Below are 14,143 nucleotides of genomic sequence, written 5' to 3' on the forward strand. Positions count from 1 at the left end.
GATTAGTCGACTAATCGAATAAATAATCGGTGATTAATCCATTATTAAAATAACCGTTTGTGGCAGCCCTATTTCAAAGGTGTAAATTCCACACTTTTCAATTTTGTGTTAAGAAACTTCCTTAGATGGGAAGTGAAACATCTTCAGCTACAGAAGACAAATTCAGTTGTTTTGTTTTTTTAAAGCCTTTTGGCGTAACGCTGTTTTAAAACATGCTACAAGAGTTAGCACGTGATGAAATAAACTGGCTGCTTCAGGCTTACAACTCAACTAACGAGCTAAGATCAGTGGTGATTTCCCAAAGAGTGTGAGAGAGAGCTTTCAGGTAATGTTTAACTCTTTGACTTGCAGGTGTTAATTAGCTTCCTGTTCAGATTATCATGGCAGCAGTGAGAGAAACACGCTGTGATGTTTGAACAGCATTTTTTTTCCTCTTCCGAACAAAGGTTGCAAACGGCTTTCATAGTGGAGACTGTTGAATTTATCAGTTCTCCAGGAGTAAATAACTTTGGACTGGTTGATCAGGCAGACTGATCCCATCAGCAGCCTCCACATATAAACATGATCTAATTGCTTGGCACATTTGCATAGTAACACAAAGGTTGTTTGTTTGAGAAAACAGCAACAACGTAAATTAAAGCAGTTGTGCAAAAATGCAGAGGTTTAACATATAGTGTTCATTCACACCAGTATGTCATTTTTGAAAAAAGGAGTTGTTAAACGTCTGAAAAACCATTAGCTGTTAGAATAATCTTTTCACTTCTTTCTCCATACTTCATGCTCCATGGACTGATGTCATTGGTACAGTATTCACTATTAATAAATGTTTGACAACATCACTTCATAAATAGCAAGACTCATTTTAACTGTTAGAAATTTTACCATAGTAATTATCAAAGCTAGTAACTGTTTAACCATTTGTGTGAAACTCATGGGAGCAAACTCAAAGCTGCACATTATGTGCTAGTAGAAAGGTGAAATTTGAGACCTCAAAAGTAGTTGGTCTTTCCTGTTTGGTACAAGTTTGCTTCCAATGTTCCTCTCTGAAACCAATTACCGTATATTCTCTGTCTAAATTAAACATACTACTGTCTTCAGAAAGGGGTCCCTATTCCCTTTAAAATGAAGGTGGTCCAGTGAGGAGCTGGCTCACCTATTGTTTGTGTAGTTGTTTTTTTTAGTTTCCACTAAATATAGGGCATAACTACCCACATTATTAAATGGCATACACAACACTAATCAGTTTTTTTCTCCCCTGAATAAACTTTTTTTTTTTTTTTTTTTTTTTGTCTGGGGCTACGGTACACTGAAGTGAGGGGGCTAAACGATTATGTCAACGGCGCATTGCTGACACGTATGCCCCAACTAGACTCACTGTACCCAAATCTGAAATGAAAAACTTGAAGCTGGTCTACACTGTCAATGCTAAACCATTAAATATTAGCACTTTTTGTTTATTTATCTGGTGTTTTTCCCCACACACATTTTTACCACAACTAGTAGTGAGTAATCCAAAGTACGAGCTACGTCATCAGGTCAGGACTCTGCAGTTTACACTCATCTACAGGCCAGCGGTCACTCTTTCAGGGATGAAGATGTTCTCGTCCTTGATGGAGAGGAACGGTGGTTTGAGAGAGAAGTAAAGGAAGCCATCTTTGTGAAGAAAAACCATCCACCATTAAACAGAGGTGGAGGTCTTCGTGTCCAGTTGTCCTCCTCCTACAATGCTGTTATTGCAAGTATGACTCAGCCCTCTGTGAGTAAAAGGTGTGAATCAGGGCCCAAATTATACCAACACAAAGAGGGAAAAATAAGCCAAAAAAGTGGGACATTGAGCCCCGCCTGCATTCACTACATACACATGACACAGCACCTAAGAACCACAGCATCCAAACCAATAAGACGGGTGATGGGGCACATGACCCTCTAAGAACAATAGAGCTAATCAAGCCTACTGTTAGGCGATGGGCCTCTTTTGCATGTGACTAACCTGTTTGTCCACCAGGTGGAGGCAGTGCTTATAAGGCTGAGTTCACCTGAAACTCATCAGACTGCAGAAGTCTCTTGGACGAGAGACAAAACGTTTCACTAAAGAACCCATCCAGAGGACCTACTTATTTTTTTCGTTTTGAGTAATCCAAAGTAGCACCAGAAGATAGCTATGTGTCTGAGGCTACGTTCACACTGCAGGTCTTAATGCTCAGTTTGATTTTTTGAAAAAAATCCGATCTTTTTGTGTGAACGTTCACATTACATTTTAAATGTGGCCTGCATCAGACCCCTGTGTGAAAGCTACACAGCACTGATGTGACACGCATGCGCAGTAAAAGACGTGACGTCTCATCAGCCGGCTTGTTTGTTTACAGAGCTAGCATGGATGCTACATTTTGCACATCGAATCGGAAGTTGTTGTTTAATCAGAGCYGATTAAATAATTATCTGACCTGCTTCTTTAGTTCAGTGTTTATATCTGAACCTGCCTCTGACCGGGATGCTCCAGTGAAGCTTTTTTTTTCAAACGAAACTACGAGCTGGAAAAAGTATCGATCGAGTAGCTAACTTTAGGATCGATACTCTCCGCGACCCAGGCTGGACATGTTATTATCATACTATCTACATGGAAAATGAAAAGTAAAAGATGAAGCAACTGGACTTGTGTTTTGGAGCTGTAAACACATGGAGCTACAGATTTAAACAGCGTGACTTGAGGTTAGTTTCTTATCGATCCTTCACCCCCTCCTCCTGATGAAAAAGTCAGATGAATGTGACATGAGCGTTCACACTGCAGTCACTTTGAAAACATCAGATATGTATCCGATTTAAAACCACATACTGAAACGGCCTGGGTCGGATTAGAAAAAATCGGATTTGTCTCTTTAAGACTGTCATAAACGAATCGGATATGAGTCAGATGGGTCAAAAAAATCGGATTTGGGTCAGATTTGCCTGCAGTGTGAACATAGCCTGAGAGTACCATTTCTTTAATTTTATCTGACTGCAATGTTGTGGACTCAGGCTCCGAGTTCTATTTGCCTAGCTATCTTTACACGATACCAAAGGACAAAGGCAGAAAGTAATGTTTTTGCCTGTCTGTATGCTTGTGTGCCTGTCTGCAAGCAAAAATATTTCCTAAACCATTGGATGAGATTTAAATAAAGTCCCTAAATCTAACGAAAAGTGATTAACTTTTGGATTTAGTCAAATGATGCTAGAAAAAAAGGCTGCATTTCAGTCAATTTATAGATATTGACCTAAAATCCAGTGGGGTAGTAGCTAAGACTAATTCTCAATGTTCAGCTAATGTTAATGCTAATGTTCAGCACTAACAAAGGACAATAACTATTAACTATTTGGAGTCGACAAAGTCTTAGCAAAATATCTCAAACAATGGACGGATGATAAAAACAAAACAAGATATACACAATGATGCACCTCTATGTACACTGCGAGTTCATACTGCAGCACAACATACACAGTGAGTCTATACTGCCAGTAGTATACATGGTGACTGTTAATGATGCACTATACACACTGAGTGTAAGTTATGTGTTTATAGATGAGTTCTGTGGCTAAATTCTTGTCATTATGGATTATTTTACAGATCACTGCACCATTTTTGTACTTTAAAATGCTAAATTGGGGCTGCACAATATACATAGCAAAAGTATCATCATCGCAATATCAGTGTGTGCAATATTCATGTTGCGAAGGACTGCTGCAATAATTGTTGACTAATGTATTTGAAGAGTTTTGAAGTTGAATTTTTCATGCTAATGCAATATTTAGGAGAAAAAATAAGACATATCGCACCTGATATCATCATCGCAATGTTTACAAATATTACCACCATCACAAGATTTTCTAATATCATGCAGCCCTTTACTAAATCACAAACTAGTCGTTTGGCCATTCTCTTTGCTGTTCAGCTGAAGAGGTGCGTGAATCCCCATACCTACTGTACGCACCTCATGTACTCTATTTATCACTATCTAATAAAACAATTAGATAATGGTCAGTGGATGTGCATCTAGAAGTTATTCAATTGTAGAGTCAGTCCCATTTAAGATAGCCACTACAGCAAATTAGGTACGTTAGGTAACACAAAAATAGCTTTAACTTAGTCAATTTCAGAGATTTTGAGCAAAACTCTGGTGTAATAGTAGCTGAGAGTCATTGACAACATTTACTTTGAGGGTGGACAAAAGGATTATAACTTAGATCTCGCTTTAAGATGTTTTTAGTCTAAAAGTCTGGTTTGAAAGGTGGCAAGGAATATGCAAATACCTTAAAAAATGTTAGACCTTTAATGTTGCTGTAGTTCCAAAATCTCTTTCTCTGAGTCTGCAAATAGACAGATGCAGCACAGACAGACACGGGTGCAAATAACTTGCGCAACTTTCCTCCGTAGTGCAACTCACAGTGCTGCGTCTATTGACGTCGTGAATATCAGCTAGTCTGATCCACCAATGGTCCTCTCCCATCAGCACAAAGGGGAAAGTGAAAGCCTAATGCCACTCAGAAGTGCAGTTGTCCCAATGCACTCTGCTCGAAAGTTTCCTTTCCGAGCTGCACCCAAACGCATCACTGACCTCCACCCATGATGCACGTTGACTGCCTGTGAGATCACTCGCCTAAAATCCCGTCGTTTCACCGCGGTAAACATTCGCGCTGTCCGCGGCCTCGCACCGCTCTCAGCGCTTCGACAAAACGCGGAATAAAGCCGAGTGATCATATTTCAGCTTCGCTCACCTTCACTTGTTTGCTTTTTGACACTTTTGTCGGGCTTCTTCGGTCGAGCCTCGCTGTCACTGCTAACAATCCGCCCACTCGAGAGCGTACGCCCAACTCTGCGTACGCCACCGTCTGCAGGCTCGCCTCTTCCCGGAAGAGCTCTGCTCCAATCACAGCGCCAGGACTCTGACTGGCTCCGTGTTTGTCAAATCACGTCCGCGCGACCGCATTGTTATCCGGCCACAACTCCTTCCCTTCCGTACTCTTTTGATGGACACTTTGCCCGTACAATGAAGAAGTTTGATTCCTTTTACGGGACAACCAGCGCCATGTTTTTTCTTTCTTTCTTTTTTATTTATTTATTTATTTTTTTACTGTGCGCTTGGGACAACAGGGGTGCTTCAAGTGATGATGGTGAAACTGAAGCCTCATGAAACAATGAACCACATTTGACACAACTGTTTCACTAATGACAAACTGCTTCCAAGGCACTTTGTCAGAAGAGCGACATCTGCTGGCCATGTGTTAGAACTGCATCTGAATGAAAGCCCCGACAGTTTCATCACTTCTCATAAAATACTTTATACTGGCAATTAATGAATAGTATTAATATAGAGATATAAAACCGTGTGAAAATTATATAATACACAAGTATGTTGGAATGAATTCCATACTGGTGGTTCTGCAACTTTTTTTTTTCATTGTGGTAATGCAACAGAGTGTGGTTGCAGATTTTTATTTTAATAGTTTAATTTTAACTTCAGCAGTAACTAAGGTGGTCTTCTACTCTGGAGAGGTACGGCTCTGACAAATATGTTTGCATTTCCGCTGCAACATCCACTGCTTCGACTGAGATTGTTGTGCTCTGCCAGAAAAAGGGTGTGTTAGGGTAACCATCTTTGATAAGTGTTATAACAGGACACAATACAAACCAAGACTGTGAAAAGATCCCACGAATTGTCAGCTACTCAAACAACTTTTTAATGAACCTATCTATTAAAGAATGGCAGCTTTTTTTGTATGGAACATTTCAGCAACAGTGCATCTCAAATTGCTATACATTAACAATTACTAACATGACAAAGTGTAAGGAACAATAAAACATACATAACATTTTAGAAGTACAGATGCTTAAAGAAATAATATAATTTGATAAAAGAAAAAGGATAAAATACACCCAAAAGTTCTTGCTTTAATCAAAGGCAGCGGCAAACAGGACAATCTTTCAACCTCAATTTCAAGAAGTTGGAGAGCCCGGCAGTTTTCTGGGAGTTTGTTCCAGATATTTGGTGCCGAATACAAGTTCTGCATGTTCGGTTCTGTCTCTGGAGATGGAGAGCAGATTTAGTTTATAGTGCAGGAGAAGTTCTGAGATGTATTTTGGACCCAGGCTGTTTGGTGATTTTTATACCAAATCAGTTCACTGAGTAACAAGCCAGTGTAAATATTAAGTCTATTCCATATTTATTGTATGTTTGTAGAAACAACTGTGTTTTGCATACACACTGCCTGGCCAAAAAAGAAGTGTCCACCTGGATTTAATTAAGGTAAGTATTAAGGTAACTATTGTTTTTTTGCCAGTCTATGAATATATATGTATGTATCTAATATAAAGTGTATGTTACTAAATTTTTCTAACATTATGTGAATATATGAGATATTTTTTTTCCTGAATTCAATCAGGGCAACAATGATGAACTACTGTCTAGTTAATAGTGGACAAAAAAATTGAATTTCCTTATCAGTTACTTTCTCCCCAGGCACATTTATTGTTCTTAGGCTAAATGACAATTTTAGGATTAAATATGCAGTTTGTAAAACGCTCAAAGCTGGTGCCTTTGCATTAACAAAAATAATAATAATAAATGCTTCGAGAAGCAGAAACCATTTTGAACACAGAACATCACAAACACAAGGTGAGCCATGGCAGTTTTGTTTGAAAATTGGTTTATTGAAAGGTTTTTGAAATCTTAGAAAGTTCAGCCAGTAGTATTGCTATTGCACAATCAGAACCTGGAGGATCACAGTTTTCACCTTCAACTTTCTTTAGTCTTTCCTGATAATATTATCATTTGCCTGGTATCATGTGAGTAGATCATATTCCAAAAGCTGAAATAAAATGTGCAAAAGAAAAGATTTGCTATCATAAAACCCGTTGTCAAATATTAGGTGGCGCATCGAACAATCCAGCTTTTCATTCCTTAAAGTCATGTTGTTGCTGACAGGTTTGAGATCCCACAGACTGAAAGGAAAAGAAGGAATGGGCCAACACTGCAGTTTATGGATCTGGATAACTGTAATCTTTCAGCTTGTCTTTGATAAACTAAATGTAATATTTTACTGTGTAATATTTTAGATGCACCTGACGTAGGGTTCAAAGGCTCTGTGAAGGCCGGACCAGGGTAATTTGAGGTGCACATTGTAGACAGTAAACTGAGCTAAGAATCACCACAGATCCATCTTTCTGATAAAGTGGTTCCCAACACAAGTCAGTACAAATAGATATACAACATATGGTGTCATCTAATGGGAAACACACATTCTCTTGTTCACACACACACACACACACACACACACACATACACCTCCACTAATTTTTGTTTTTTCTTAAAATCCATGAATTCAATGGTTTTCCATCTTTTTCTATTTTCTCTTTACTTAAAAAAAAAAATCCATGAATTCAAACTTGTGCACCCAATTGTGTTTTCACCCGTCATTGAAGTCTTGTCTATTTCACCATGGAAAAAATTTGTTCAACTAAACCAACAACTCTCAACATTAATATGACACCCACGCCCACAAAGAATGGATACAAACCTGACGAAAGTGAGCTGCTTTGCACTTCAAACCCTCGTCGCTGGATGATTTTCCATGCAGCATGCAAATAACAAGCTTAACCACTCCTATCAAAACCACCCTTAGTACCACGTCCAGTCTCACCATAAATAGCTTTTCTTTTTAGTAAAGTGATTATACTACTAGTGGTATTGTTTTTGAGTACTACATTTAAATGTATATATATGTTTTGCATTTCAAAGCATGCCAGATATTTTTTTTCTCAGTGTCTGCATAGTGCTGATTATATGGTTGGCTATGAGTGACCTTTTCATGAGTAGTAAAAGTTGGTATTTACAGGCAATTAAAGACAGAGCAGATTCAGTGCTGCGCAAATGGTACCAAACTTCTAAGTGATTAAAACCTGTACAAATACAGATTCCTGAATTTCTTAGAGCTCATACAGTTAAATAGTGCTGGGGAAACCTCTATGCAGTAAAGAAGACCCTCTGAGGGAAAGGAGTTCAGAATGATTTCTGTCCCGTCCCATCAGCTGACCTCTTATAACAGATCTGTTGTAATTCCAAAACATGTATTCTACACTCTCTTATGGGAAAATAACCACATTCTAGTTTGGAGCTTTGTTTGTATTCACTGAGTTCATGTTTGTGAACTCTAACAAACCATAAAATACAGACTGTGAAATGGCGGGAAAATGACAGCTGCTAAAAATCAAAAGGCACTTTCACAAATCAGTTCTGAAAAATGGCTACAATGACCAGTCTATATTTAAGCTGCCCCTGACAGTCCAGAAATAAATAACAGAGCTGGTCATGTCCCGCATGGAAGTGAGCTTTTGACGACTTTATCGGTAGCAAAAGAGGCGTTGAATACAACTGTGCTGCGTTGATGTTGGAGCATTAAATGTGTGGTGGATGTTTCCCTCGAAAATTTTAAAAAACATGACAGATTCTCTTTGTGGTTAAACAAATTCTTTAAATGAAAAAGTTCTGTATGTCATGTTCTTCTCTGTCATGCAGACTGTAGTTCATCACTTCATAACATCACAACAGTCATGGCTTTGTTACTACCTTGATTGGTGGCTCAAATGTGCAACAGTGATGGCTTCCCTTCGACCCTTTATGTTAACTCAGTCTGTTTAGAAATCACAACAAGATCATCAGAAGGTGTAAAAATTCTCAGGTGTTTTGTGAAAGTGCTTGTTGTCTCTGCTGAAATGAAACACAATGGACTTCCTCTGATGGATACTGATAAGTTTTATAGGAAATTGCTCCTCATTAGAGCAGGAAGGATGAGCTGATGGACTTTGCAGACAACATCAAGAGAATGGCTTCAGTAGTAGGAGGAACTGGTTTGGTCAGTTTATACAACTTTGGAATTCCTAATGCATTCTCTTAGCTTTTCCTGGTGAAAAAATGGGGTAGTTTTTCCACCAACAAAAAAAGTAATAATACTAAAAACACATATTAACGAAGCAAAACCCATATTATGAATCAACCATTCCTTTACATTTATTGTCTGGTTTCAGATTTTTCCATGTCTGAATACTTCATCCGGTCATTATAATCTTTGGGGTGCAGTCTTTGGATCTAAGATTTAGGGTGTGGCCACAAAATGTCAAACTGGCATTCTTTATTTTCTTTCTTATCATCAATGTCACCAGTTATGGTTTGTTACAATATTTCCTCGCTTTGGTTTTAATGTTAAAGTGCACCTACACAGAACGGGACATGAGCTATGCTTTTACAGCTACTGCTGCTGTGGTATAGACATCCATGGGAACACTGGGAAGATGGTATTCAGGTAATGGTGATGGTAAGTAATGGTAACAAAATAATAAGATGTACTGTTCATCAGTCACTTCTATTAAAAAAAACATATCAAACGAGGGGATTTAAATGAAACTCTCACTTCCTCTATCACCAACTCTTTATGAACACAAGACAAAGTGAGAAACAATTATCTGCAAGAGCAACATACACAACCCCCTAATTAAATTTAAATACATAAATATATAAATAAATAAACAAATAAATAAATAAATAAAAAATAAATAACTAGTTTAGTCATCACAAGAAGAACTTCAGAATTCTTTATTAAAGGGGAGTTCAACTAAAACTGAACTCTGAAAACGTCACACTCAGGTAGTTCCTTTGCTCTGTTTGTTTTGTTTTGAGCTTTTAAAGAAAGGAAGCAGAATGAGCTCGACATCGCTGACAAAGTCCTGAGTCTTCATTAAACACGTGTGCCATTTCAAAACAACATAAAGTGCTAAAAGTAAAGCCTGTGTGGTCTAGCTACTGAACTTGTTTAAAGGACAGCTCTCTCTCTTCCTTGTGTTGCACAGGGCACTCCTTACCTGTCCAGTTTTATACAAGGGAATACAAAATAAAGATGCAATTGAGGTTTATGTTAAGACCACTGATTCATTAAAATGACAAATTAGTACTGCCCCTGCCCTAGGTTTTAAATTATTATGGTTTTAAATTATTGTCTGCTCAGCAGAGTCTGGATAAACTCCAAGATTTTCCTTAACAAGCACTTTGTAAAATCTGCATGAACTTCTCATAAATTCTGATTTTGTATTGACACGGAGCCCAGTACTCACTTTCCATTTATTCTGTCCTTGAACATGTGTTGATAGTGTTGGCTGTGGCTGTCCTACCACTTCGTCACGGTTGCAGTGGTAGGACTTTGTATAAGAAAGTGGCAGTTTTGTTTGCCCATGCCCATATGTTGGAGTGTACTTGAGCAAGACACTTAATCCCTAATTGCTCCCTATAGTTGCCCACTGCTCCACTTGAGTGTATCTCACAAGTGATAGAGCAAATTTCATCATGGTATGGGCACATGACTATACAGTACATGACACTTTTACTAAAGCACCCCCACCCGACATTTATTCTGTATCAGGTATTCCAGTAACTGTTTTTATTGATTAAAAACCAACCATTCTCATTCCAAATATTGGATTATTATTGAAAATGTAAATAAAAAATAAATAATTAATGAATTACTACCTGATCACCTGCAATACAACACTGTCATTTTGTTTCCCTGAAAGGATCAAAGCCAGTATTGACTAGGTTTATCACCGTTCGGATAAATGTTCCACTGCTGTGATCTAATATCATGTAAGAATCCCCAGTGTGCATCAGATCCATAAATTAGCCTAACAGTTATGGTCCAATGTTAAGCTTGTCCTATTTTTAATCCACACAGTTTGGACTTGTTGAGTTATGAGTTCTACTGGACCTCTGAAGGTATGTTGAAATATCAAGTCAATCAGAGATCTTAAGAAGTGTAAGACAAGTGCTACAAGCAAAAGGGTGGACTGAGATTTAAGAAATGTGAAGGCCTAGCCAACACCTTCATTTTTTTGGTCTACAAATTATTCTTGAACATTTTTTAAGGGGTAGAGCTGATAATGTTGCTGAAAGAGGCAGCTGACATTAGGCAGATATGTATCTGGGCAGCAACAGTGTTGATACAGCCGACATTGCAAAATTTGCCTGGCCCACACAAGTCCCTAATACTTGGCTCACATACTGTATTGCAAACAATGATGGACCTTTGCTGGCCCAGATGTGATTTGCCAGAGGTAGTCCATGCATGAGCCAGCGCCACATGAACCAAAACGCATTGGGCCAGTTGTGGCACACCATCTTAAAAAGCAGTACCGTCATTGCTAGACCTGGCCCACATCCAGTTGACAAACCACTTGCTGTGCCAGAAGTCAGGCAGCAGCGCCACTTTGACACCAGATCTGACCCACAGCTGTCAGCTTTGTGGGATGGAAACAATGCTTTCCAACAGAGCACTGCTTATATCATCACACTGCCCCAGGCAACTTGTTTTCTCCCCACAGTGCCTCCTGGTTCCATGTTTTCCTCAGGTATGAGATGCATAAGTTTTGATTCCTTGGATCACTTTTAGTAAACCCTGGCCACCACAGACCAGGGACATTCAGCACGAGTCACAGCTGTGAGGACTATGTGACCCAGCTGTCCAACAATAACAATGTGGTCTTTATTCACATGCTTTGTCTTCTTCCGTCACATCAACTCCCAGAAAAGAATGTTCTCCTACTGTCCAATAAACCAGAATGAAAGTTGGTGATGCCTTATTTTCCTTTCTTCTCGTACATTTGTATTTCTAACAGAAATAAAAGCAGTTCTTTAAACTGACCACACGAAATTCTATTGTAATGTAATGGCTTTGTATTTCCTGCCCATTTTTTCTCCTTATATGAACCATTATTTTATCAAGAGGAGCATAATGATGCAGTGTTTGAGCTTTTTAGAAAATGTTGGCATTACAATGGACTAGGATCCCAGGCTCATGTAACAAACACAATATGATAAGTAATGGGCTCAAGTTAACATTTAATAAAAAGCAATGCTAAAGTATTTTCCTGCTTTCTGTTTCAACAATGTCTGTGCTTTCAGTACTTGAACCAACAATTTAAAGGGTTTGTGTTTTACACACCAAACATGATGTCTGCCCATTTTTTTTCAAACAAGGTGGGACAAAGCAAACAACAGAATCCAGTATTGTAAGGTATGTAGAAGCAAACATGCCAGCATCTGTGGAATGCAAGACAAAATCAGGGACAAACGCATATACTGACAGCGTCAAACCAGAACACACGTCAGGAAAAAAAAAAGCAGACACTCATTTCTTCTAGCCTGTGTTTGCATATTGTACTGTACATAGAATAATAGCGCATTCAGCTGGTCATTGTAAACTGGCAACCTTGTATATATTTGCATGTCACATGGCAAGCTCGTGTACAAAATAAAAGCATTCACGGTGCATGCTTAAGGTGGAGGAGTAAGGACGAATGAAATCTGAGGTAGTAAATTCAACAACGAGAAACCAGAATCCTGTAACATCATTTCCTTCTGCACTGGAAATTTAAAATCACCGCTGACCTTTTCTCTTCAACGATACTGATGTTTCAGCAACTTTTCAGTTTTCCTGTAAGGCCATTCCAAACAGTAGCTCATGGAATTAGGTCCCCAAAGGTAGTATCTCATTAGGCTACAAACAGTGGCGATTAGTGGGTGAGCAGCATTTTGTAAGGGAGTCTCCAAAATATCTAAAACATCTAAGTTCTTAATTTCTTTACACAAGAAGCAGTGGCAGTTTTGTTGCTTTCCGTGTAACAAATTTTCTTGCAACATGATCACAGAACTGTCTGTTTGGTGTGGGAGTTACCTGCTTTTTTTCCAGTTTTTGGTTGTAGGGTGAAACCCTGGACCGGAGGGCAAGGGGAAGTTGCCCAGATCTGACGATCAACTGCTGGCTGATTCAGGTTTCCTTCCTCTTTTTGTTTGTTTTGAAGTGGGGCTCCCTTTATTTTGTTCAAGCCAATAAACTTGTGTTCTTTTTTTTTAAAACACATTTGTGTCCGGACATTATATGTTGTGCGTCCTGGATACCCTAGACCCCGGGACATTAGCATATGGGGGGCTCATCCGGGATCTGAACCCGGGACCTCTCGCAAGAGTGGTAGAGCTATATTTGGATACGTGACAGAAAACATGTTTGGATTTAAAAACCACACTGATGAAAGATACAGTAGTGATTTTAAAAATGGTTCTAATCAGCCTAGTTTTGATTCGAAAGTGTACTCAGGTAGATTAAATCAAACATACAGGGGAGGGGCTGCCAAGCTGTGTACAAAGTGGCAATTGTGCCTGGAATACAGTTTTGCATATTGTGCACACAAACAATAAACAGCGATATTCAAAAATTGGCCACATAAAACTTGAACATTCATCACACCACTTAGGACTCAGCGAGATCAGAAAATGTTCATGTTTTCGTGGAATACTCCCACAATTTTGAGTTGACAACTAGTCTCCAACAGCTGCCGCCCAGTCAGATACTACCTTCAGGTTTCCTGGTAACCACTGGTGTTTGCTTTGGTGAAATGCTCTCAGAAAACTTTCTGAGCTTGCCAGTTGACCAATTAGCCACACTTATCCAAGCATGCTGTTCGAGATCATGTACATGATAGGGCAGCAGATATGTTCATTCAAACAGTGTCTTGACTTGTAACCATCTAGTTCTTACTCCTGAGGTGCAAACCTGCCAATCCAGTGTGCTCTTAGTGTAGCTTTGACTCCTGGTAGAGGAGCGTTAAGGGGACGGTACCACTGACAAAACGGGACATCGGGTTTCATGTTAGACCAGCTAACACTGCGATTTACCAATCAGTCTGTGAGTTTATCGGAAGCGCCACGGACATATAAGAATATTTATTGTATCGAGATTTTCAGTGCAATACATAAATGGCTACTTTCAAGTCATTTCTATCAGTAAAATCTTGCTTGTTCTCTTTAGTCACTCGACAATGGGTACTGAATTAAAGGGATTCTTGTACAAGTCTGTGGTCTTTTAAAATGTAGATGTGGAAAAAGCCTTATGTTTAGTGAGTGAAAAAGAGGCCCAGAATGGGCTGATTTTGGTGGACTGTGCTCATTTAGAGACAAAGCTTATTTCTGCTCAGCTTTTGATTTTGGTTAAAGGTTTTACTGCTGTGGAGGTAAGAAGAGGGAACTCAGACAGAGAGAGAGAGAGAGAGAGAGAGAGAGAGAGAGAGAGAGAG

At 39.0% G+C, this 14,143-nt stretch overlaps 1 protein-coding gene across 1 annotated transcript in view; it reads right to left on the reverse strand.

Moving 5' to 3' along the window:
- LOC106528595 (uncharacterized) overlaps nucleotides 1-4,935 on the reverse strand; it is a 28,107-nt gene extending 23,172 nt beyond the window's left edge. Inside the window, exon 1 of the mRNA XM_014023803.1 lies at nucleotides 4,750-4,935. The gene's annotated coding sequence lies outside the window, so the exon portion shown is untranslated. The remainder of the gene's footprint in view (nucleotides 1-4,749) is intronic.
- Between the last annotated feature and the right edge of the window lie 9,208 nt (nucleotides 4,936-14,143).

The sequence above is a fragment of the Austrofundulus limnaeus genome, unplaced genomic scaffold, assembly GCF_001266775.1.
Source record: "Austrofundulus limnaeus strain Quisiro unplaced genomic scaffold, Austrofundulus_limnaeus-1.0 Scaffold391, whole genome shotgun sequence".
Taxonomy (NCBI): domain Eukaryota; kingdom Metazoa; phylum Chordata; class Actinopteri; order Cyprinodontiformes; family Rivulidae; genus Austrofundulus; species Austrofundulus limnaeus.